Source organism: Aotus nancymaae, unplaced genomic scaffold (genome assembly GCF_030222135.1).
Source record: "Aotus nancymaae isolate 86718 unplaced genomic scaffold, 86718_ANA_hifiasm-v0.15.2.pri h1tg000250l, whole genome shotgun sequence".
Classification (NCBI taxonomy): domain Eukaryota; kingdom Metazoa; phylum Chordata; class Mammalia; order Primates; family Aotidae; genus Aotus; species Aotus nancymaae.
Window position 1 is genome coordinate 2,084,388 of NW_026988665.1, and position 24,188 is coordinate 2,108,575.

At 44.7% G+C, this 24,188-nt stretch overlaps 1 protein-coding gene across 2 annotated transcripts in view; it reads right to left on the reverse strand.

Annotated features, from left to right (window-relative positions):
- The window catches only part of GNB1 (G protein subunit beta 1), a 100,493-nt gene that overhangs the window by 45,784 nt on the left and 30,521 nt on the right, over positions 1 to 24,188 (reverse strand). Inside the window, exons 1-2 of one of the 2 annotated variants that reach the window (XM_064371977.1) lie at positions 11,973 to 12,079; positions 6,002 to 6,050 (exon numbers count right to left, since the gene is read on the reverse strand). The gene's annotated coding sequence lies outside the window, so the exon portion shown is untranslated. Of the gene's footprint in view, positions 1 to 6,001; positions 6,051 to 11,972; positions 12,080 to 24,188 lie in introns of those variants that run through there. The other variant, XM_021667456.2, reaches the window with a different exon arrangement.

The window sequence follows — 24,188 nt, forward strand, 5'->3', positions numbered from 1 at the left end:
ACAACATTTGAGCAGCAGGCAGATATGTAAAAATAACACGACTGTCCTTGTTTGAGATGCTATTTTTTGCAATGGTAACAATGATTAAAATCATACCTTTAGGATTTTGCCTGTGCCTATAATCTTACCAAAAAAGTGAATCTGACCAAAGCTCTACAACTAGAAGACACATGTTCAATAACCCTCCCACGGAGGGAGTGGCGGTACACATAGCCTGGGAAACACTCCAGGACAGACGATCAGGCAGGTCGGTTAGTCTGTCTTTAACAAATAAACTTTAAGGGAAAAAACAGAAAGCAATCAATGGAGGGAGGATTTCTGGACTAAGTTAAGTGACTCCCTAGGATCATCTCCTTTGTGTCCCCGTCACAAGTGAGCTCACTCATCCACAAGACGCTGGCAACTGGGGGAATAGCAGAAATTACAGTGTGTGGTCACAAAGCCCTCAGAAAGCGATTCTCCAGGGAGTGGGTCTAATAGCCAGGCATGAGCCAGTGAGACACAGCTGCTAAGAGCTTACCTCCGACCCATGGAACTCTGAAATCACAGCAAGTGCTCCTGACTCTCCCAAAGCCTTATTACATTTCATGCATCAAAAAAACTTCTGGTCTCCCATTTTCCTCTCCCTTTTCTAACCTTGTTAGCCTAGGGCCTCTTTTTGCTTTTAGAGTAGAGCACAAAATCTAGCACATACTAGGTCAATTGAAAATCATTCAATAGATACACATCTTGAAACATGCTGAGGCCAAACAGGAAGTCCTACTTCGATCATTTCAAAGCCAAACTTTATGCATAACTTTAATCGTAAGACATATGATGGAGTCTTATGAAATTAATGGCATCCATCCAGAAGGCAGATCTACCAGGGAAAGGTGGTGGGAAATTGAAAATCATGCAGCACACACAACAGAGGACGCGAAACTCCAAGCACCTTTTGTAATGGGCCTGGAAATCCTCAGGTTTGGGGAAAGACTCTGCTGTGTGCCATGCCATTTGCACTCCAGTATACAAAAATAATTTTTGTTTTTACATTTACTACTGCCAAGTACAATGAATACTATTTTTGCTCTTCCCAACAGCAAAGCAGGGGTAGGGGTTAGAATTCTGTTACTAGAAAAACTTCAGTGTTTTTATTGCTATTTGCATGTCCAGCCAACTTAAGCAGGACCAGTGACGTCTGACAGCCCTGATGGCTGGAGGCAGTATGACGCTTTGTGGTGGGAAAGCTGGAAGCCCCAGGTTCTAACCCAGACTCTATCTCTTATCACCAGGTGGCCTCCAGTAGGGTTCCTAACTTCTCTCTGCCTATATGTTTTTGTCTGAAAGTGGGGACAGTAATAGTCCCCACAGCTCATGCTATGACAATTCCAATAGAATCCAGGCAAGTCCCTTAGAACCATGACCAACACAGTAAATGCTTACTAAATATGACTTGCTATGAAAGCAGGTATAACATTGTTGTCCTGAAGTAACGGCCAGAAAACTACCTCTTGCCTCACCTGCCACATTTTCATCCAGTCAGTGAAGTAGGCCCTTTTGCAGAGATCAAAAATATGGGTAGCAGCGGCAACCAGTAAAATAGAGGAGTTAATCAGACAGATGTGAAACTCTGAAATCTGTGCATCCTGTTGCATGTGCAAGTCTTTATGAGAACATGTGCTTTCATTTCTCTTGGGAGGACTCCTAGGAGTAGAATAAATGGCTGGATCATACTAGAGATGTGTGTTGAACATTTCAAGAAAATGCCAGGCCAGGTGCAGTGGTACATGACTATAATCTGAGCACTTTGGGAGGCCAAGGCAGGAGGATCACTTGGGCCCAGGAATTAAAGACCAGCCTGGGCAACACAGTGAGACCCCATCGCTACAGAAACAAACAAATAAACAAATTAGCCAGGCGTGGTAGTGCATGCCTGTAGTCCCAACTACTTTAGGAGGCTGAGGCCAGAGGATTACTTGAGCCCAGGAGGTCAAGGATGCAGTGAGCTATGATCATCACACTACTGTACTCCAGCCTAAATGACAGAGTGAGACCCTATTTAAAAAAAAAAAAAAAAAAAAAAAAAAAAACTGTTTTCAAAATGATTATGCTGGGTCACATTCCCAACATCCTATCAGCAGCGTGCAGAGTCCCAGCCCCTCACACCTCACGACGTTGGGTATCACAGCCATTCAAATGTGGGCTTTGGCTGTGGTTCTGCATTTCCCAGATGACTAATTATGTTGACCAATTTTTCAGGTATTTGATTGCTGTCTATACATTCTCTGGTAAAGTGTCTGTTCAAGTCATTTGCCTCTTTTTTATTGGATTACCTGTTTTCTTAATTTTTTTTTTTTTGAGACAGGGTCTTGCTCTGTTGTCCAGGCTGGAGTACAGTGGCATGATCATGACTGACTGCAGCCTCAACCAGCCAGGCTCAAGTGATCCTCCCACCTCAGCCTCCCAAGTAGCTGGTATTACAGACACACACCACCATGCCTGATACATATTTTTTTTTTTTTGAGATAGAGTCTCACTCTGTCACCCAGGTTGCAGTGCAGTGGCGTAATGTCACTCCAACCTCCAATTCCAGGTTTCAAGCAATTCTCGTGCCTCAGCCTCCTTAGTGGCTGGGATTACAGGCATGAGCCACTACACCTGGCTAATTTTTGTATTTTTAGCAGAGATGGGGTTTTGCCATGTTGGCCACGTTGGTCTTGAAACTCCCAACCTCAGGTGATCCACCTGCCTCGGCCTCCCAAAGTGCTGAGATTACGGCGTGAGCCACCACACCTGGTTGCTAATTTTTTTTTTTTTTTTTAAAGAAACACGGTCTCACTTTATTACCCAGGATGGTATTGAACGCCTAGCTTCAAGCAATCCTCTTCCCAAAGTGCTGAGATTACAGGTATGAGCCATGGCATCCAGCCAAAATTGAGTTTTGAGAGTTCTTTACATATTCTGAACAAAAGTCGCTAAAAGACATCTGCTAATATCTTCTACCAGTCTATGGTTTGTCTTTCATTCTGTGTTTTCCAGGAAACACAAGTTTTAAAGTCTGATAAAGTCTAATTTATAAATGTTTTCTTTTATGGATTGTATCTTTGATGTCATATCTAAAAAAAGTTTGCTTAATTCAAAATCTCAACAATTTTTCTAATTTTAGGTTTTATGTTTAGGTATATGATCCATGTTGAGTTAATTTTTTTTTTCTTGAGATGGAGTTTCATTCTGTCATCAGGCTGGAGTGTAGTGGCATGATCTCTGCTCACCACAACCTCCATCTCCCGGGTTCAAGTGACTCCCCTGCCTCAGCCTCCCGAGTAGCTGGGACTACAAGCGCCTGCCACCACACCAGGCTAATTTTTTTGTATTTTGGTGGAGACAGGATTTTACCATGTTGGCCAGGATGGTCTTGATCTCCTGACTTTAGGTGATCCACTTGCCTCAGCCTCCCAACTGCTGGCATTATAGGTGTGAGCTACCCTACCTGGCCTGAGTTATATGGTGTCAAGTTTTCCTTTTGCTTAGGAATATCCAATAGTGGCCAGGCACCGTGGCTTACGCCTATAATCCCAGCACTTTCGGAGGCTGGGGTGGGTGGATCACCTGAGGTAAGAAGTTCGAGACCAGCCTGACCAACACAGAGAAAATTCGTTTCTATTAAAAATACAAAAATTAGCCAGGTGTGGTGGTGGGTGCCTGAAATCCCAGCTATTCAGGAGGCTGAAATAGAATTGCTTGAACCCGGGAGGAGGAAGTTGCAGTGAGCCGAGATCGCGCCACTGCACTCCAACCTGGACGACAGAGCAAAACTCCATCTCAAATAAATAAATAAATCCTATTGTTCTGCACCCTAATTGTTACTCAATTTAATTTCGCTTTTTAATTTAAAATTATTTCAAACTTCAAAGAGTTGCAAGAATACAGAAAAACTGTGTACCCTCACCCAGACTCACTAACTACAAACATGGCTTCATTGCTCCCACTTTATACAAACAAAAAGGGATTTTTTTCCTGAATAATGTTCCCCTTACTTTTTTTCTGTATCGTATACTGTTATTTCAACTAAGATTTGATTTGAAAAAAGGGCTCTCCTGTTTTCTAATGAAAAAAGCTGGAGAAGTACTGCCCTCGTTCAGAAGGTAAATCCTCATCACTGGGACCCTAAGCCTTCTTGCTCAACAATAAATGGAAGCTTTTTTTGAGGATCAATTTGTTTTAAAACCAACTTTGGCTTAAAAGAAATAGAAAAAACTTTGTCAGACGGGTAGGCTGCAAAAATTTTTTCCCATTCTGTTGGTTGCCGATTCACTCTATTGACCGTTTCTTTCACCATGCAGAAGCTGTGGAGTTTGATTAGGTCCCATTTGTCTATTTTGGCTTTTGTTGCCAATGCTTTTGGTGTTTTGGTCATGAAGTCCTTGCCTACGCCTATGTCCTGAATGGTTTTGCCTAGGTTTCCTTCTAGTGTTTTTATGGTGTTAGGTCTTATGTTTAAGTCTTTAATCCATCTGGAGTTAATTTTAGTGTAAGGTGTCAGGAAGGGGTCCAGTTTCTGCTTTCTGCATATGGCTAGCCAGTTTTCCCAACACCACTTATTGAACAGGGAATCCTTTCCCCACTGCTTGTTTTTTTCGGGTTTGTCAAAGATCAGGTGGTTGTAGATATGTTGTGTCACCTCCGATGCCTCTGTTCTGTCCCATTGGTCTATATCTCTGTTTTGGTACCAGTACCATGCTGTTTTGATTACTGTAGCCTTGTAGTAGAGTTTGATGTCCGGTAGTGTGATGCCTCCCGCTTTGTTCTTTTTGCTTAGAATTGACTTGGCTATGCGGAACTAAAAAAGATTTACAAGAAAAAAACAAACAAGCCCATTCAAAAATGGGCAAAGGATATGAACAGATACTTTACAAAAGAAGACATACATGAGGCCAACAAACATATGAAAAAATGCTCATCATCACTGGTCATTAGAGAAATGCAAATCAAAACTACATTGAGATACCATCTCACGCCAGTTAGAATGGCGATCATTAAAAAATCTGGAGAAAACAGATGCTGGAGAGGATGTGGAGAAATAGGAACACTTTTACACTGTTGGTGGGAGTGTAAATTAGTTCAACCACTGTGGAAAACAGTGTGGCGATTCCTCAAGGACCTAGAAATAGAAATTCCATTTGACCCAGCAATCCCATTACTGGGCATATATCCAAAGGACTATAAATCGTTCTACTATAAGGACACATGCACACGAACGTTCATTGCAGCACAGTTTACAATAGCAAAGTCCTGGAAACAACCCAAATGCCCATCGATGATAGACCGGACAGGGAAAATGTGGCACATATACACCATGGAATATTATGCAGCCATAAAAAACGAGGAGTTCACGACCTTTGTAGGGACATGGATGAACCTGGAAACCATCATTCTCAGCAAACTGACACAAGTAACACAAAATCAAACACCACATGTTCTCACTCATAGGCGGGTGTTGAACAAGGAGAACACATGGACAAGGGGAGCACTATACACAGGGGTCTGTTGGGGGGGAGGGGGGATAGCGGTGGGGGGTAGGGAGTTGGGGAGGGATAGCATGGGGAGAAATGCCAGATATAGGTGAAGGGGAGGGAGGCAGCAAATCATACTGCCACGTATACACCTATGCAACAACCTTGCATGTTTTTCACATGTACCCCAAAACCTAAAATAAAAAAAAAAAGAAAAAGAAAAAAAAAAAAAAAAGAAATAGAAAAAACTAACAAAAACCATGGTATTGGCCAAGTATGATGGTATGTGTCTATAGCCTCAGCTACTCAAAAGGCTGAAGTGAGAAAACCCCTTCTGTGCAGACAGCCCAAATATCCACTGCACATAACCCCAGGAGTCAGAATCCAGCCTGTGCAACATGGCAAAACCCTGTCTCTTTAAAAACAAACAAACCAATGCACCAGGGTATTTAAAAAACAAACTCTGAAGAAATTTATAAAGCTGATAAGAATAAAAATATCAAAATTACCTTAATTCAGAAGAGCTTCTGGTCTGGTCTCCAAAACATGTAAACTTATCTGAAACAAACAGAAAAGGCTGTGTTTGTATTGCACTGAGGTTGTGAATAACATATTCCATTTTGCTAGTAGTTGCATTTTATGCAAGAAAATGTAACTACTAGCAACACAGAAATCTACCCCTTCTCTATTACTATTTCTCCCCTACAATTGCTTTATTTAGTACTACTGTCATATTTTGTTTCTCGGTGTGGGAACAAAATAAGAAATCTGATTTCAATTTCTTTTTTTATTTTATTTTATTTTTGAAACAGGGATGAGGAGTGGGGGAAGGGACTGATTTCAATTTAAGAATCCTTAGAAGTGCCCCAGGGAAAATACTCTGAATTAAACTGAAAAGTATGAGGATAGAGGTTAGAATCCTGTTACTAGAAAAATTACAGTAACAATTTAAAAACGAATGCAGACCGAGCCCAGTGGCTCACCCTGTAATCCCAGCACTTTGGTAAGCTAAGGTAGGCAAATCACCTGAGGTCAGGAGTTCAAGACCAGCATGGCCAACATGGTGAAACCCCATCTCCATTAAAAGTCCAAAAAAATTAGCCAGGTGTTGTATCACACGCCTGTAATCCCAGTTACCTGGGAAGCTGAGACAGGAGAACTGCTTGAAGCCAGGAGGGGGAGGTTGCAGTGAGTCGAGATCAACGTCACTACACTCCAACCTGGGCAACAGGGCAAGACTCTGTCTCAAAACAAAAATGCAAAACAGGATGAGTGTGGTGGCTCACACCTGTAATTCCAGCCTTTGGGAGGCCAAGGGAGGCACATCACCTGAGGTCAAGAGGTTCGAGACCTGCCTGGCCAAGATGGTGAAACCCTGTTTCTACTAAAAATTAAAAAAATTAGCCAGGGTGATTGCAGGCACCTGTAATCCCAGCTACTCTGGAGGCTGAGGAAGGAGAATCACTTTAACCCAGGAGGCAGAGGTTGCAGTGAGCAGAGATCATGTCACTGCACTCCAGTCCAGGTGACGTCTTGTCTCAACAAACAACACACACACACACACACACACACACACACACTCTCTCTCTCTCTCACTAATGCAATTCAACAAACATCGAAGATTATTAAAGTTTGGCATGACAATGGAGAGCATTTCATCTGAATCTCAAAGAAGCCACTAGATAACTACTTTCTGAGTCCTGGCAAGTCTATGTCGGGACACTGCCAGTCCCTACCTGTCCCTCTCCTGCTGACATGGTCCTATCCAGTGCCTGGCCCTGGTGCCCAGGAAGGTGGCTAGAATGGTGACAGAGATCACTAGAGAGGTTTCTGACTCCTCTTGACATGCTTCAGGTGGAATGAAAATACGTCTAATTCTAGACTTCTTCTGATTTCAGAACACTTATTTGTTTGTTTTGAGACGGAGTCTCACTCTGTCACCCAGGCTGGAGTGCAGTAGCATGATCTCAACTCACTGCAACCTCTGCCTCCCAGGTTCCAGAAATTCTCCTGCTTCAGCCTCCCAAGTAGCTGTGATTACAGGTGGTCACTACCATGCCCAGCTAATTTTTTTTCTATTTTTAGTAGAGATGGGGGTTTCACCATCTCTGCCAGACTGGTCTCAAACTCTTGACCTCAGGTGATCTGCCCGCCTTGGCCTCTCAAAGTGCTGAGATTACAGGCGTGAGCCACTATGCCTGGCCTGATTTCAGGAACATTTAAAGATGCTTTTGTAATCACTCCCTCAAATTAAACTGTGAAAAGACCACTTATGGAGGTTTCACAGGTCACCACTGCCTATTTATTAATTCAGTGCCTTTCGAGTCTGCAAACTCACATGCACACATCTAGTCTGGTGTCAGGAGATGAATCAACCAGCTGAAACATCTCCCCGTTGAACTGTGAATTCTAATTCATTTACTTCAAGTAGTTTCGTTTTGCAATTATGCTGCTTACGGGCAAGCAAGCACGTGCCTTTCTGGCAGTAAAAGTGGGTGTGGAAGGAAAACAGTTTGGCAGTTCCTCAAAAAATTACACAAAGAATTACTTCATAACCCAGCAATTCTACTCCTAGGTATATTCCCAAAAGAACCGAAAGCAGGGACTCAATGCATGTACACATTATGTTCTTAGCAGCAGTACTCAGTAGCCAGAAGAAGGTGGAGACAGCACAAATTATCCAAGGTGCATGAACGGATAAGTAAAATGTGGTCTATCTAAACAATGGACTATTACTCAGCTACAAAGATAAAGGAGGCCGGGCGCGGTGGCTCACGCCTGTAATCCCAGCACTTTGGGAGGATGAGGCGGGTGGATCACCTGAGATCAAGAGATCAAGACCATCCTGGTCAACATGGTGAAACCCCGTCTCTACTAAAGATACAAAAAATTAGCTGGGCATGGTGGCGTGTGCCTGTAATCCCAGCTACTCAGGAGGCTGAGGCAGGAGAATTGCCTGAACCCAGGAGGCGGAGGTTGCGGTGAGCTGAGATCGCGCCATTGCACTCCAGCCTGGGTAACAAGAGCGAAACTCCGTCTCAAAAAACAGTACAAAAACTAGCTGGGCATGGTGGCGTGTACCTATAATCACAGCTATTGGGGAGGCTGAACCAGGAGAACTGCCGGAACAGGGAGGCAGGAGTTGCAGTGAGCCTAGATTGTGCCACTGCACTCCAGCCTGGGCGACAAAGCAAGACTGTCTCCAAAAAAAAAAAAAAAAAGGAAGCTCTGCTCTTCTCTCTGCTGTGACACGGACAAACCTCACCAACTATGATATGTGACCGGTGCCATACACAAAAGGCCACATAGATACAATCTTATTTATGTGAAATATCCACAACACACAAATCCAGAGACAGAATGCAGGGGTTACCGGGCCTCCATGTGTGTGCGTGTATGTGCAAATTTGTGTGCAGTGGACAGTTATTTCATGGGTACAGGGTTTACTTTTGGGGTGAAAATGTTGTGGAATTAGGTAGAGACTGGTTGCAAAACATTGTAAATGTACTAAATGGCACTGAACTGTTCACTTTAAAAAGGTTTAATTTTATGGTATGCGAATTTCACCTCAGGAAAAAAGTTGGGTGTGAAAGTTGGTGAACAAAGGAGTTAAACACTGAATGCAAACTGCCTCAGATTTCATGAAGCCTCACTTCAGGTCAAGGCCCTATAAGCACACCCAAAAGATGCCATTAAATCATCAAATTTCAAAGCATAGGTCTCAACCTCAGTACAACAAACATTTTAGGCAGGGGTGTGTTTGTGTGCCCCCGGAGGTGTGTGTGTGTCCCCAAAGGTGTGTTTGTGTGTCCCCAAGGGTGTGTGTGTGTTCCCCAGGTGTGTGTGTGTGTGTGTCCCCAGGGTGATGTGTGTGTCCTCAGGGGTGTGTCCCCAGGCGTGTCCTCGGCGATGTGTGTGTCCCCAGTGGTGTGTGTGTCCCCAGGGTGATGTGTGTGTGCCCCCAGGCGTGTGTGTCCTCAGCGATGTGTGTCCCCAAGGGTATGTGTGTGTGTCCTCAGTGGTGTGTGTCCTCAGTGGGGTGTGTGTGTGTGTGTGTGTGTGTGTGTCCCCCCAGGCGTGTATATGTCCTCAGCGATGTGTCCCCCCGGGGTATGTGTGTGTGTCCTCAGCGATGTGTGTGTCCCCAGGGGTGTGTGTGTCCTCAGCAATGTGTGTCCCACCAGGGGTGTGTCCCCTGTAGGATATTTGGCTGCACGCCAGTAGCGCTCCTTTCCCCCACTTTACCAGTCACCAGGCGTCCCCTGAGAGGCAATAATGACCCCAGTAAAGAACTGCTTGTTTAACTGTCACAATTATCTCAATCACTAAATATAAATCTTTCCAAGTATTTTCCATATCAAGGGACAGGTAGGAAAAGAAATACTACTCAGAAAAAAATATACATAGTCAGCTCCATTCTGTCATTATTAATTATTTTTTTTGAGACAGGGTCACCCTCTGTCAATCAGGCTGGAGTATAGTGGCGCAATCATGGCTCACTGCAGTTTCAACTTCCTGGGCTCGGGTGATCCTCCTGCCTCAGCCTCCTGAGTAGCTGGGACCACAGGCATGGACCACCATGCCCAGCTGATTAAAAAAAACAAACAATTATTTGTAGACATGGGGTCTTGCCATGTTGCACAGGCTGGTCTTGAACTCCTGGACTCAAACGATCCTTGCGGCTCGGCCTTCCAAGGTGCTGGGATTGCAGGCATGAGCCACCGAACCCAGCTGCTCTATTTCAGTGCCTAGATTGCCCTGTGGCTCAAATCATGACTCATGCTTGGAGTAAGGATGATGAAAGTGCTATCAAATCACCTTAGCCCAGACTCACATGGAGAGCTGTCTGGACCCATTTCTCACTAAAAACAAGATGACCCAAATGTGTGCTCTTTTTCTGACTATCCAGCTCACAGAACCCCACACTAAGGACAAGACTACTGGTCCCACAATAATGTAAAACTAAACCAGTAGCACCGCCCTTAAACAAAATCAGGAGCTGGGTTCACACCTGTAATCCCAATGCTTTAGGGGGCTGAGGCAGGAGGACTGATGAGGCCAGGAGTCCAGGACCCGCCCAGGCCACATAGTGAGATCCAGTCTCTATTTAAAAAGCTTAAGGCGAGGGCCGGGCCCTGTGGCTCATGCCTGTAATCCCAGCACTTTGGGAGGCCGAGGCGGGTGGATAACGAGGTCAAGAGATTGAGACCATCCTGGCCAACATGGTGAAACTCTGTCTCTACTAAAATACAAAAAAAATTAGCTGGGTGTGGTGGCGTGTACCTATAATCCCAGCTAGCTACTTGGGAGGCTGAGGCAAGAGAATCGCTTGAACACAGGAGGCGGAGGTTGCAGTGAGCTGAATAGCGCCACTGCACTCCAGCCTGGTACCTGGGGACAAAGTGAGACTCGGTCTCAAAAAAAAAACAAACTTAAGGCAAAACCCCACCTCTACTAAAAATACAAAAATTAGCCATGTGTGATGGTACGCGCCTTTAATTCCAGCTACTTGGGAGGCTGAGGCAGGAGAACTGCTTGAACCCGGGGGGCAGAGGTTGCAGTGAGCCGAGACTGCACCACTGAACTCCAGCCTGGGTGAAAGAGCAAGACTCCATGTAAAACAAACAAACAAACAAACAAAAAAAACCACCTTAAAAACCAGCTGGGCATGTTAGTCCCAGCTACTTGGGAGGCTGAGGCGGGAGGATTGCTTGAGCCCAGAAGTTAGAGACTGCAATAAACTATGACTGCACCACTGCACTCCAGCCTGGGCAACAGAGCAAACCCTGCCTCTAAAAAACAAAATCAACAAAAAACAAAAAGTTTAACAGAAGAAGTAAATTCTTGTGTTCTGTTACATACAGTAGGGTAGCTATAATATTCTTGTGTTCTATTACATACGGTAGGGTAACTATAATATTCTGGTGTTCTGTTACATACGGTAGGGTAACTATAATATTCTGGTGTTCTGTTACATACGGTAGGGTAACTATAATATTCTTGTGTTCTGTTATATACAGTAGGGTAACTATAATATTCTGGTGTTCTGTTACATACGGTAGGTTAACTATAATATTCTGGTGTTCTATTACAGTAGGGTAACTATCATTGGTAATAGTGTATTATGTATTTTAAGATAGTGAAAATGGAGAACTTGGAATGTGATCAGCAAAAAAAAATGATAAATGTTTAAGTGAACAGATACACTAATTACCCTGATTGGATCATTATATAACATGCAGTGAAACATTACACTGTACTTCATAAATGTATAAATTATTATGTGCCCATTTTAAATAAAATACATCTTAAAAGGAAAAAATAGACTGGGCGCAGTGGCTCACGCCCATAATCCCAGCACTTAGAGAGGCCAAGACGGGCAGATCACGAGGTCAGGAGATCAAGATCATCCTGGCTAACATGGTGAAACCCCACCTCTACTAAAAATACAAAAAATTAGCTGGGCGTGGTGGCTCGCACCTATAGTTCCAGCTACTTGGGAGGCTGAGGCAGGAGAATCGCTTGACACCAGGAAGCGGAGGTCGCAGTGAGCGGAGATCACACCAATGCACTCCAGCCTGGGCGACAGAGCAAGACTCTATCTCAAAAAAAGAAAAAAGAAAAGAATTCAGATCACTGGTTTACAAGAGTAAATACAAATTTATCATCAATTTAACAAGCAAACCAAGTTACATATAGAACTTTTTAAATGCTGAAATAAACCCACCCCACAACACAGCTTTTAGGCCCTCTCTTGGCCCAGTAGTGGCCTGGTGTGGGTGTGAGCCTTGCTGTCCTGTCTTCTGTGGCCAAGTCAGCCTATACACACCTACACAGTGCAAAGCTTCCAGACCATTCCTTCCTGTGAAGGGGAAGGGCCTGCAACACATGCCATCAAACCATTTCAGGTGCCTCCTGGCTACATCTCGAACTCTAGTCTTTAAAGTTTGATACTTTAGCTTTATTTTAAAGCCGTTTATGGGTCAAATCCCCTCAATACCCACGCAGTCAACCTATACTTTTGAGTGCCTGTATCTTAAGATCATATGCCAGATGCTGAAGACACAAGTCTACAAAACAGACCCTGTTAGCTACCCACCTGAATCTTACATTCAGTGGAGAGAGTGTGAAAAATTCTGTAACGTGAAGAGGGGAACAAGGAGATACTCCACCAATGCAAATTAAACTAATAAAAATCAAGAAGGACTATTCTCATGTGGTTCTATGGGATTCGTGCAAAACCCTGGAACTACATCAGAATGGCTCTCAGACTCTCAAACCTGGGAAGAGAGCTGAAGCACAATGTACAGCCTGGGCCCGATGAGACCATGATCTCTGAATATCAGAGGAAACTGAAGAGCCAGTGTGGGTTCCATCAGGTCCTGCCTCCCAGTCCAGAGCAGCGAAGCCACTTACCCAAGGAAGGATCAGTGTGCAGATGGGTAATTTTTTTTTTTTTTTAGGTGGTGCTGTAGTGGACACCGAGCCATTCTCAGTGACTGTGAGCACCCTGGCTCACTTAGCCAAGCACCCAGCAGGAGGTGGCCTATTTTCACGGTTGCATTAGGTTAAAATCCTTAGATTTCCGAAGATGGAATTACTATGTTAAAGATTAGGTACTCTTGTCCAGGCACAGTGGCTCATGCCTGTAATCCCAGTACTTTCAGAGGCCAAGGTGAGCAGACCAGCTGAGATCAGGAGTTTGAGAACAGCCTGGCCAATATGGTAAAACTCTGTCTCTGCTAAAAATGCAAAAATTAGCCAGGCATGGTGGCTGGTGCCTGTAATCTCAGCTACTCGGGAAGCTGAGGCAGGAGAATCACTTGAACCCAGGAGACAGAGGTTGCAGTGAGCCGGGATCACGCCATTGCACTCCAGCCTGGGCGACAGAACGAGACTCCATCTCTAAATAAATAAATAAATAAGAGTCTGTCAACCAAGTGGGTGACAGCCTTGAACAGATCACTGCAGCCTCGAACTCCTGGGCACAAGCCGCCCTCTTGCCTCAGCCCCCTAAATAGCAAGGATTCAGACACATGCCACACCTGTACCTGACTAAATTTTTTCTTTGTTTATGGAGAAACAAAGAAACAAACGTCTCAAGCCATCCTCCTGCCTTGGCCTCCCCAAGTGCTCAGATTCTAGGCATGAGCCACCAGTTCCAGCTGAAAGTGAAGGACTTAAAAGCTAGAGAATTTAATGCCAGCAAAGGGTGGCTTATCAGTTTAGAAAGAGGGTTGGCTTAAAAAATGTTAATAGCTGTTTCTGCCAACCAAGAGGCACCAGAGTTCCCAGATGCCAAGAAGAAGATCATTGAGGAAAAGAAAATCTGCCTGAATAGGTTTTTAATGCAGACAAAAGTGCCCTATTCTGGAAAAACTGCCACAAAGGACACTTATTAGTAAGGAAGAGAAGCAAGCCCCAGCATTGAAGACAGGCAGGGAGAGGCCAACTCTACCGTTTTGTGCAAATGCAGTCAGGTTTCTGATCAGGACTGCTCCTATCTATAAAGCTGCTAACCCCCGAGCCTAAACACCAGCTGCCAGTCTCTTGGTTGTGCAACAACACTGGGACAACAAAATCCCTTTTTCTGGATTGGTTCGATCAATGTCCTTGGTCTGCAGTCGGGAAGCACCTTGCCAGTAAGGGACTGCCTTTTAAAGTTCTTCTGATATTGGACAATGCCCCGGCCACTCAGAACCCCATGAGTTCAATACTGAAGGCACTGAAGTGGTCTGCTTGCCCCCAAATGCAGCACCTCTCCTTCGGCCTCTACATCAGAGGATCATAGGACCTCTAAGGCTCATGACACGCAGTACTCTATGGAAAGAATCGTCAGTGTTATGAAAGAGAATCCCAATAGACAGACACACTCTAAGAATGGAAAGATTATAGCACTGAAGATGCCAAGGTTGTTACAGAAAAGGCTGTGAAGGCCATGAAGCCTGAAACCATCAATTCCTGCTGGAGAGGAGGACTATGTCCAGATGCTGTGCCTGACCTCACAGGATTTCTGAGAGCCAATCAAGGAAATAATGAAAAGATTGTGGATAAGCTTTTAAAAGGTTAGGGGTGGGTAAGGACTGTAATATATGGATCTTGGAGAAATTCAAGAGCTGTTATACACCACACCAGAGGAATTAACAGAAGACACCTTGACAGATGTCCGTGCTTCCAAAGCGGTGCCAGATGATGAGGCAGCAGCAGTGCCAAAAACACGTGGACACAGGGCAATCTGGCAGCGGGTCCCCAGTACCCAAGACTCCCCATTACCTTGACTTCTTTAGGACACAGACCTTTCACAACACAGGAACTAAAACTAGAGTGTACATTAGAAGGGTAGTACCATACGGAAACTTTTTTAGATACGTGAAAAAGCAGAAAGTCGGAAATCATGAACTTCAGTAAAGTTCTACCAAGTATGCCTGTCTCACCTACCTCCCCTCCCACCTCCTCCACCCAAGACAGCAAGACCAACCCCATCTCCTCCTCCTCAGCCTCCACCTGAAGATAAGGACAAACACCTTTATGAGGGATCCACTTCGATTCAATAAATAGCAAATATATTTTTCTCTTCCTTATGATTTTCTTAATGCTTTCTCTGGCTTGTTTTATCACAATACATAATATACAAAACAAAACCTATCTGTTGACTGCTATCAGTAAGGCTTCCAGTCAACAGCAGGCCATTAGTAGCTAAGGTTTTGGGAGGCAAGTGATACAAGAATTCTGACTGCACAGCCGACGGGCACCCCTAATCCCTGTGTTGTTTAAGGCTCACGGTATTTCTTCCCTTCCACCCTTTGTAACACAATTGTCTAGCATTTTATTTCTACATGGTTTTTGAAGACTCCATCTGGTCTTTGTTCCCAGTTCCTCAGAAGGAACTTCAAAAACTATGGGATGTTCCAGAGTGAGAGGCATCCCTTTGTTATTCACGAGCCTCAATGCTTTGACTAAGCTAGAGGCTAGTTACCAGAAAGACCAACCATGAGATTAGACAGCTGGGGTTTGAACTATTCTGATTGGGGTGGGAGAGGGGCTAGAGATTATGTTCAATCAATTGTGCCCAAGTAACAAAGCCCCACTAAAAAGTCTTAACACCAAGGCTCAGGGGAGCTTCCTGGTTAGCAGCTCGCTGAGCCTGATTTGTCAGGAGAGTGACTCCATGAGGAGGAGGCTTGGAGGATCTGTGTTTGAGACTTTCCTAGCCCTTGCGATATGCATCTCTTCATTTGGCTGGTCTGATTTATATTAAACTAGATAGCACCAGAAGAGAACTGCAGTGTGATGGGATCCATTTCTGCCTGAAGAACTTCCTTCATCTCACAGGGCAGATCTACTGGCAATGAACTCCACAGTCTTTTGTGGCACTAGGTCTCTCTCTGTCACCCAGGCCACAGTGCACTGGCACAATCTTGGCTCACTGCAGCCTGAACCTCCCAGGCTCAAGCGATCCTCTCACTTTAGTCTCCCGAGTAGCTGAGACCATAGGTGCTGGCAGAACACCTAGGGCTGATTTTTTATTTTTATTTTTTGTAGAGATGAAGTCTCGCTATGTTGTCCAAGCTGCTCTCTAATTCCTGGGTTCAAGTGACTCTCCCACCTCAGTCTCCCAAAATGCTGGGATTACAGGCGTGAACCACAATGCCCGGCCTGTATGAAATATTTTCTGGCTACAATCAAAACTTTCTCTTTGACTTTCAGCAGTTAGACTGTAGTACCTAAGTGTTGAGGGTTTTTTGTTTATATTTACGGTGCTCAGAGTTCTCTGAACTTCACAGATCTCTGGTTTGTCGTCTTTCACTAATGGAAAATTCTCAACCAGTAGCTCTTCAAATACTACTTCTGCCACATTTTCTTCCTAGGGCTCCAATGTGTATTAGACAGTTTGTTATCATGCCACAACTACTAAATACTGTTTTTTTGTTGTTGTTGTTGAGATGGAGTCTTGATCTGTCGCTCAAGCTGGAGTATAATGGCGTGATCTGGGCTTACTAAGCAACCTCCATCTACTGGGTTCAAGCGATTCTCCTGCCTCAGCCTCCTGCGTAGCTGGGATTACAGGTGCCCGCCACCACAACCAGCTAATGAGACAGACAGGGTTTCACCATGTTGGCCAGGGAGGTCTCAAACTCCTGACCTCAGGTGATCCACCTGCCTCAGCCTCCCAAAGTGCTGGGATTACAGGCATGAGCCACTGTGCATGGCCTAAATACTGTCTTTGCTCTGGTTTATTTTTTTCTGCTTGTTTCATTTTGGATTTCTATTGACCTAACTTCAGTTTCACTGATTGTTTATTCAGCTGTGCTAAGCCAATCTGCGGATAAAACTCACTGAACAAATTCTTCATCTATGAGGTTTTTAAAAAATCTCTAACATTTCTATTTAACCTTTTCTAGAGTTTCTGCGTCCTGAAATTCTCCATCTTTTCATGAATGATGCATGCTGTACACCTCTCTCACTCAATCTTTTACCCCATCAATCGCAGTCATTTAAAGTCTCTGGCAGTTTCAACATCTGGGTCCTCGCTGAGTTGGCTTCCCTTTATTTCTCTCTTAACCAGAAATCATTTTTTGTGCATCTAATTTTTTTATTGAATATTAGAGGATAGCAACAGAAAACTAAATCAAGCAGTACCTACACCCAGAATCGGGTATACCTCTTTTTCTGCTGAGCCACTAGTGTGTGGGGATAAGTGGTTAATTAAATGTAGTCTTCAGTTGGGTTTGGATTTGGCTATCCTCAGGGGAAGGCTGCCTTAAACTTCATGGCACCATAGTATTTTTCTCAAAAAATACTGGCCAAAGAGGAAAACCTCACTAACTCACACCTAGTGGAGGACAGAACAAAGGCAGAAAAGCAAGCCATACAACTTCTGAAAGTACAGATTCACATGCAGATACAGTCTTGCAACCTGCCATGAGGATAAGCCTTCACTTTATTTTGGCAGTAGAGTGAATGTCTGTTAGAGACATTCACTTTACTGGAAAAAATAAATAAATAAACATATTGTGATTGAATATATAAAAAGAGATGCCAAATGTCTCACGCTTGTAATCCCAGCGCTTTGGGAGGCCGAGGCAGGCAGTTTATGAGGTCAAGAGATTGAGACTATCCTGTCCAACATGGTAAAACCCCGTCTCTACTAAAAATACAAAAATTAGCTGGCAGTGGTGGTGTGTGCCTGTAGTCCCAGCTACTTGAGACGCTGAGGCAGGAAAATCGCTTGAACCCTGGAGGCGGAGGTTGCAGTGAGCCGAGATGTCATCACTGCACTCCAGCCTGGTGACAGAGCAAGACGCCACCTCTAAAAAAAAAAAAAATAGAGAGAGAGATGCCAAATGTTAGGAGCCAGGCGTGGTGGCTCATGCCGATAATCCCAGGGGAGGATCACTTGAGGTCAGGAGTTTGACACCAGCCTGGGCAACAGAGAAGGATTCCGTCTCTCAAAGAATTTTTTTTTAAAAATTAGGCATGCTGGTGCATACCCGTAGTCCTAGCTACTCCAGAGGCTAAGACAGGAGGACTGGTTGTGCCCAGGAATTCAAGGCAGCAGCAAGCCACTGCATGTCAGCCTAGGCAACAGAATAAGACTCTTTTTTTTTTTTTGAGATGGAGTCTTGCTCCGTCGCCAGGCTGGAGTGCAGTGTCATGATCTCAGCTCACTGCAACCTCCGCCTCCGGGATTCAAGCAATTCTCCTGCCTCAGCCTCCCTAGCAGCTGGGATTACAGGCGACTGCCACCACGCCCAGTTAATTTTTGTATTTATTTATTTTCAGTAGAGGCAGGGTTTCACCATGTTGGTCAGGCTGGTCTTGAACTCTTGACATTGTGATCTGCAAGCCTCAGCCTCCCAGAGCACTGGGATTACAGATGTGAGCCACCGCACCTGGCTGACTCATCTCTTAAAAAAAAAAAGTGAGTGTCTTGTGTGCCTTGCTATGTACACAGGTTCTCAGCCCATTGCAAGTGGAGTGCAACTGACAGGCCTACCGTACACTCAGGGGCCAGCAACAGCAGCCTCTCATCCTGCTCTCACCAAGCCAGCTCCACACCCAGTTCCACACCTGCCACACCCAGTCACATCCCCTTCTGAACCCTCCACTGGTTCTTCTGTGGTCCTTCTACCAACTTGAGGATCTACTCCTTATTCCCCTTCCCTGAAGGCACCCCAGTTCCTAGAAAGCTCTACAAGCTGCAGTGCTCTGAGGGTTCAATCCTTTCAGATTCCACAAGTGTAAAGTGAGCCTCAGCACCCCTTTCCTTTCCAAACCCACCGGCAGTCCCTCCCAGCTCTCCTGCGGCCTCCGTTCCATGACTTTCCCTTCTGCCCCTGTGCTCCACCCCCACTGCTGCAGTCTCCTGCCGGCTCACCATCTTTGCCGGGCCCATTACTAATCTGCTTCTCTATCCCACCTCTTTTCCACTTCAATCCATCTTAAGCAGCACTGCCTGATTTATCCTTCTGAAGGACAGCTCTGACATGTGACTCCTCCGCTCAAAACTCTTCAAATATTCCTCCTACGGAAAAAAATCAAACTTTTTAGCCTGGCCTAATTTAAAGCTCTTACCAACTGTATTCCCAGGTACTCATCCCCAGGGAGTCAAGTAAGCCTAGAGAGAGCCAAACACATGGGCACGAACACCCCAGGCGACTGTGGTAGTCTCCGCCAAACTCTGACCACTAGTCTCTTAAAGAGAAATCCTAGAAACACGAACATATTTTTGCATTACAGAATAAGAGTCAATCTTTAAAGATAAAATATCTCCCCACCAGGCAAGAAAAGAAACATGCTTCTAGGCTGGGCACAGTGGCTCACACCTGTAATCCCAACACGTTGGGAGGCCAAGGCGGGTTGACCACTTGAAGTGGTCAGGAATTCAAGACTAGTCTGACCAACATGTTGAAACCCTGTCTCTACTGAAAATACAAAAATTCGTTGGGCGTGGTGGCTCTTGCCTGTAATCCCATCAACTTGGGAGGCTGAGGCAGGAGGATTGATTGAACCTGGAAGGTGAAGGTTGCAGTGAGTTGAGATCATGCCACTGCACTCCAGCCTGGGTGGCAGAGTGAGACTCCATCTCAAAAATAAAAATAAAAAAACTGCAAAACACAGAAAGTACTCTGAGTTGGAAATGTTTTTATAACCCGTATTCTAAATCATCTGTGATTCAGAAAGAGAACTGGAAGGAAACAGGAATAAGGGAAACTATGTCTTCAGGCCATTTAGAATGACACAGTGCTCTGTAAAGCTCAGCTAATATCTTGCTTTGTTAATGTGGTCACTGTGAGAAAAGCATTTTGTGAGACTACTCTGGTGCCAGGCGCCAGTTTAAGCCAGAGTAAAGTAAGCACAAATATTTACTTGGAGTCTGAGTACATATATAGCCATATTATATAACAACATGAAAATAGGATGAAAGTTTCAATTGTTGATAAAACATTTAACAATAAAGTGGCCTCAAGATCTGGGTTTGTGTTTGTATGGCTGCATTCATTCACTCAACAACGACCTGCCCATCTCCAATCACGTGCCAGGCACCATAGCTCAGGGGAGTCCGTAGGAAACAAGACACAGCACTTGCTGTTCCGGAGCTGGCTTGTTGGTCGAGGAAGGCATTAAGCGAACAGTGCAAGTCTCTATTTTGATACATCGACTGCTATCCATTGCTAAGGAAACATAAAACTGGGTAAGAAGGGGAGACAGGTGAGATGGGGAGGTCTTTCTTAGAAGGTGGCCAGAGAAGGCCACTCTGATGTGGAGAAATCTGAACAGAGTCCCAAGGAGAGGGTAAGCAGGTGTAAAGTCAATGAGATTCTGACTTATTCCTACTAGTCAAGATTTCTTACCTGCTGAAACACTAACAAAGCTTGCCACTTCTATCTCTGGACATGAGAGGCAAATTAACTTTATTGTCTCCATCCTGGAATGTTTAGTACAACTGCCATCCCTCTCTTAAACTCTGACAGTACAAACAAGCTCAGTCATAAAAAAGGTAGAGGGAAGGGGACCCTACTGAAGCAGCAGAAACACAGCAAGGCACTCACTACAAAACCTGTTCTAAGGAAGACAGATGCATCTCCTGTTAGTCCCAGACTTTTCTCCCTAAGTAAGCTTTTAAGCCGGGCGCATTGGCTCAGACCTGTAATCCCAACTACTTGGGAGGGCTGAGGCAGGAAGATTGCTTAAGCTCAGGAGTTGGAGGCCAGCCTGCACAATATAGTAAGATGTCATGTCTTTAAAAAAAAAAAATTTTAAAGTGCAGTGGCTCACACCTATAATCCCAGCACTTTGGGAGGCCGAGGCGGGTGGATCACGAGGTCAAGAGATCGAGACCATCCTGGTCAACATGGTGAAACCCCGTCTCTACTAATACAAAAAATTAGCTGGGCACGGTGGCGCGTGCCTGTAATCCCAGCTACTCAGGAGGCTGAGGCAGGAGAATTGCCTGAACCCAGGAGGCGGAGATTGCGGTGAGCCGAGATCGCGCCATTGCGCTCCAGCCTGGGTATCAAGAGCGAAACTCCGTCTCAAAAAAAAAAAAAAAAAAAAAAAAAAAAAAAAAAAAACAAACCCTTAATTCCATCCAAGTTAATGAGCAATGACTAAAAAGCAAGCAAAACAGTAACCCCCATAACATGAATAATAAATACTAGGTCACGGTTTTCAAGTGAGGAAAGTACATCAGAGTAACCTGGGGAAAGAGAGACACCTGGTGTTTGCTTCCTTGGCAATTTCAAGGAGGCGGCGGCTATACAGGGTCTATAGAACTAGAGGCTATGACGTTCTTAACCTAAGAATGAAGTGACAGGGCTGATTTGAGGACAAGGAGAAGTTGGGAGGCTCAGGACAGAGCCCTCTCACTTTTCACCACTGTGTTTCTCAGGATTTATGGCATAAAGCAGCCTCCCAAATATTTTTTTAATCAATGGACTTTCTTCTTCTCCTTTTTATGTTTTTTTTAAGAGACGGGGTCTTCCTGTGTCACCCAGGATAGAGTGCAGTGGCACCATCACAGTTCACTGCTGCCTCAAACTCCTGGACACAAGCATCCTCCCATCTCAGCTTCCTGAGTAGCTGGTACTACAGGCACATGCGATCATGTCTGGCTAATTTTTGTATTTTCAGAGATGAGTCTCATTATGTTGCCCAGGCTGTTTTCAAACTCTCAACCTCAAGTGATCCTCCTGCCTCAACTTCCTGAGTAGGGCTTTCTTTTTGTGTAAATTTTAATTAGAGATGGGGACTTGCTACGTTGCCCAGGCAGATCTCCAACTGGGAGCTCAAGCGATCCTTCCACCTTGGTCTCCCAAAGTGCTGGGATTACAGGCATGAGCTACTGCACTGGGCTGGAATTTTGTTTTGTTTTTTCTTTTCTTTTCTTTTCTTTTTTTGAGATGAAGTCTCCCCCTGTTGCCAAGCTGGAGTGCAGTGGCGAGATCTCGGCTCACTGCAACTTCCACCTCCTGGGTTCAAGCGATTCTCCTGCCTCAGCCTCCCGAGTAGCTAGCTGGGATTATAGGCACATGCTACCACGTCCAGCTAATTTTTGTATTTTTAGTAGAGACAGGGTTTCACCATGTTGGCCAAGATGATCTCGATCTCTGGACCTCATGATCTACCCGCCTCAGCCCTCCCAAAGTGCTGGGATTACAGGTGTGAGCCACCATGCCCAGCCAGGAATTTCTTAATTAATGTTTCCTTCTCCCCCTCCATAGTCCTACCTATGTAGCAATTAACAGTTTGGTAATACATTGGGACAACCAAGAACTGTAATTTCTGACAAGAGTTATTTCATTTAAAACCAAAAATATTAATTCAGAAAGCCCAAGAAAAAGGCTCATGTACTGTCCACTCTTCTGAGGGAAGTACCCTAGAGAACAGTAATACAGCAAAGACATTCAGGAGAGCCTGGGTACATGGAGAGCCTACTGCTTTTCATCACTTCAGGTATTTTCACTAGGTGATTAAATTCACTGTCCAATCATCTGTCTCAAAATCCTACTTATTAATGAGAAACTTTTTTTTTAATTAATGAGAAATCTTAATGGGAAAAGAAATTTGGTATTAACTACATTTTTGGGAAATTGTTAATTCTAGAAATGGAATATTAAAACTATTCCTGACTTTCCTTTACCCCTCCTTCAAAAATATACCAAGTCTAACCAAGGTTCTCAGTGGGAAGTGGGGAGAGGAGGAATGTGAGAGGTCCCAGGGAAAACGAATTAGAAACGAGAAAGCAGAAAGAGGAAGCAAGAACCCAGTCTGGGATGGCTCTTGGCGCTGGCTGCCTCCTCTCTCTCTCGTTCTGGTGTGCTTTCTGTGCCCTTCTGCTAACTGCTCTCTTAACCAACCACTGTCATCTTGCACACAGTCCAACGCAGCCTAGGGTTCTACATCACAGCGATCATCAAATGTCAGCCATGTCTCCGAGTCCAGAGAGTCCTCTGCACCAACTCACTCACTCACTGTCTGCGGGCCAGGTGGCTGGTGCACTCTGGAACTGGGGAGGATACAGCAAGTCCTGTGGGCAGCTGCCCTTGCCACAGGGACAAAGGGAGGGGTGTCTGAGAAGGGAACATGGGTAGGCCAAGCAAAGATGATGTCTTTATCACGGGAACAAACTTCTCTACATATGCACTTACAGCAGTATCTCCATATCTGATAAAGGACATGCTCCAAGTACCCACACTTTATACAGATTACATTTTTTCCTTTATGCTGTATATTTTCCTATACAAATGATAGGAACTTAATCCTATGAAAAAGTTTTATTTATAAATTAGGCACAGTAAGAGATTAACAATAGTCATCAAGTAGAACCACCGCAACAACATACTGTAATGAAAGCGGGACATGTGGTCTCTCTCGTACTGTGCCGTGATATCTCACAGTGCCGTACCTCAAAAGACAAGCCCACGGGTATGGAGGCTAATGCAATTCTTCACTCTGGCACTGCCCCAGCCACAGAGGACATGCCACGAAGCAGCACACGTGGATCCACAATGTAGAATCCAGAACAGTTCTGGTCCCCAAAACACACAGAATAAAAACACAAATGCAGAGTCTCTGGTGTCTTTTCTTTCCTTTAAAAGCATTCAAGACTATCCCCACTGTCTTATCTGCCTACTGTGCCAAAAACAGGAGAGAAGGCCACGGCCAGAATCATGGGACATCTAATAAAGACAGTCACTTGTTAGTTCAACAAGTCATTTGTTTCCATTCACCTGTCACATCTGTCAAAAAAAACACAGGCTGCCTTCTAAAAGTCTGCTTTTAACTATTTTTTTGAATGACAAATTCCACTTGTACCACATAGGCCACATGATGCATGTTGGTGTGGCCCCTTTGTGGTCCCCCATCCCTGGGTTCTTCCTGGGCATCCTACGGCCTCCACTAGGGTGACAGGCAGCACCCCAAAGACTTCACTTTGATTCTTAAAAGGGACAGATCCCTCATTTCACCCTTGTTCAGGTACCTCCAGAGGGTGGGTCCCTTCTCATGAGAACACCCCACCCCACTCACCAGACCACAGTGGTGAATCTAGCCCAGATCGTGAACCATGAAAGTCTCAGCTTCCAAAACAAAGGACAAGATGCCAGGGACACTGCAACCAGCTTACAGGACACGGAAAGACATTTTAAAGCTGGGGAAGCAGAGCAAAACAGCAGCTGCTGGAAACCAAAGGAG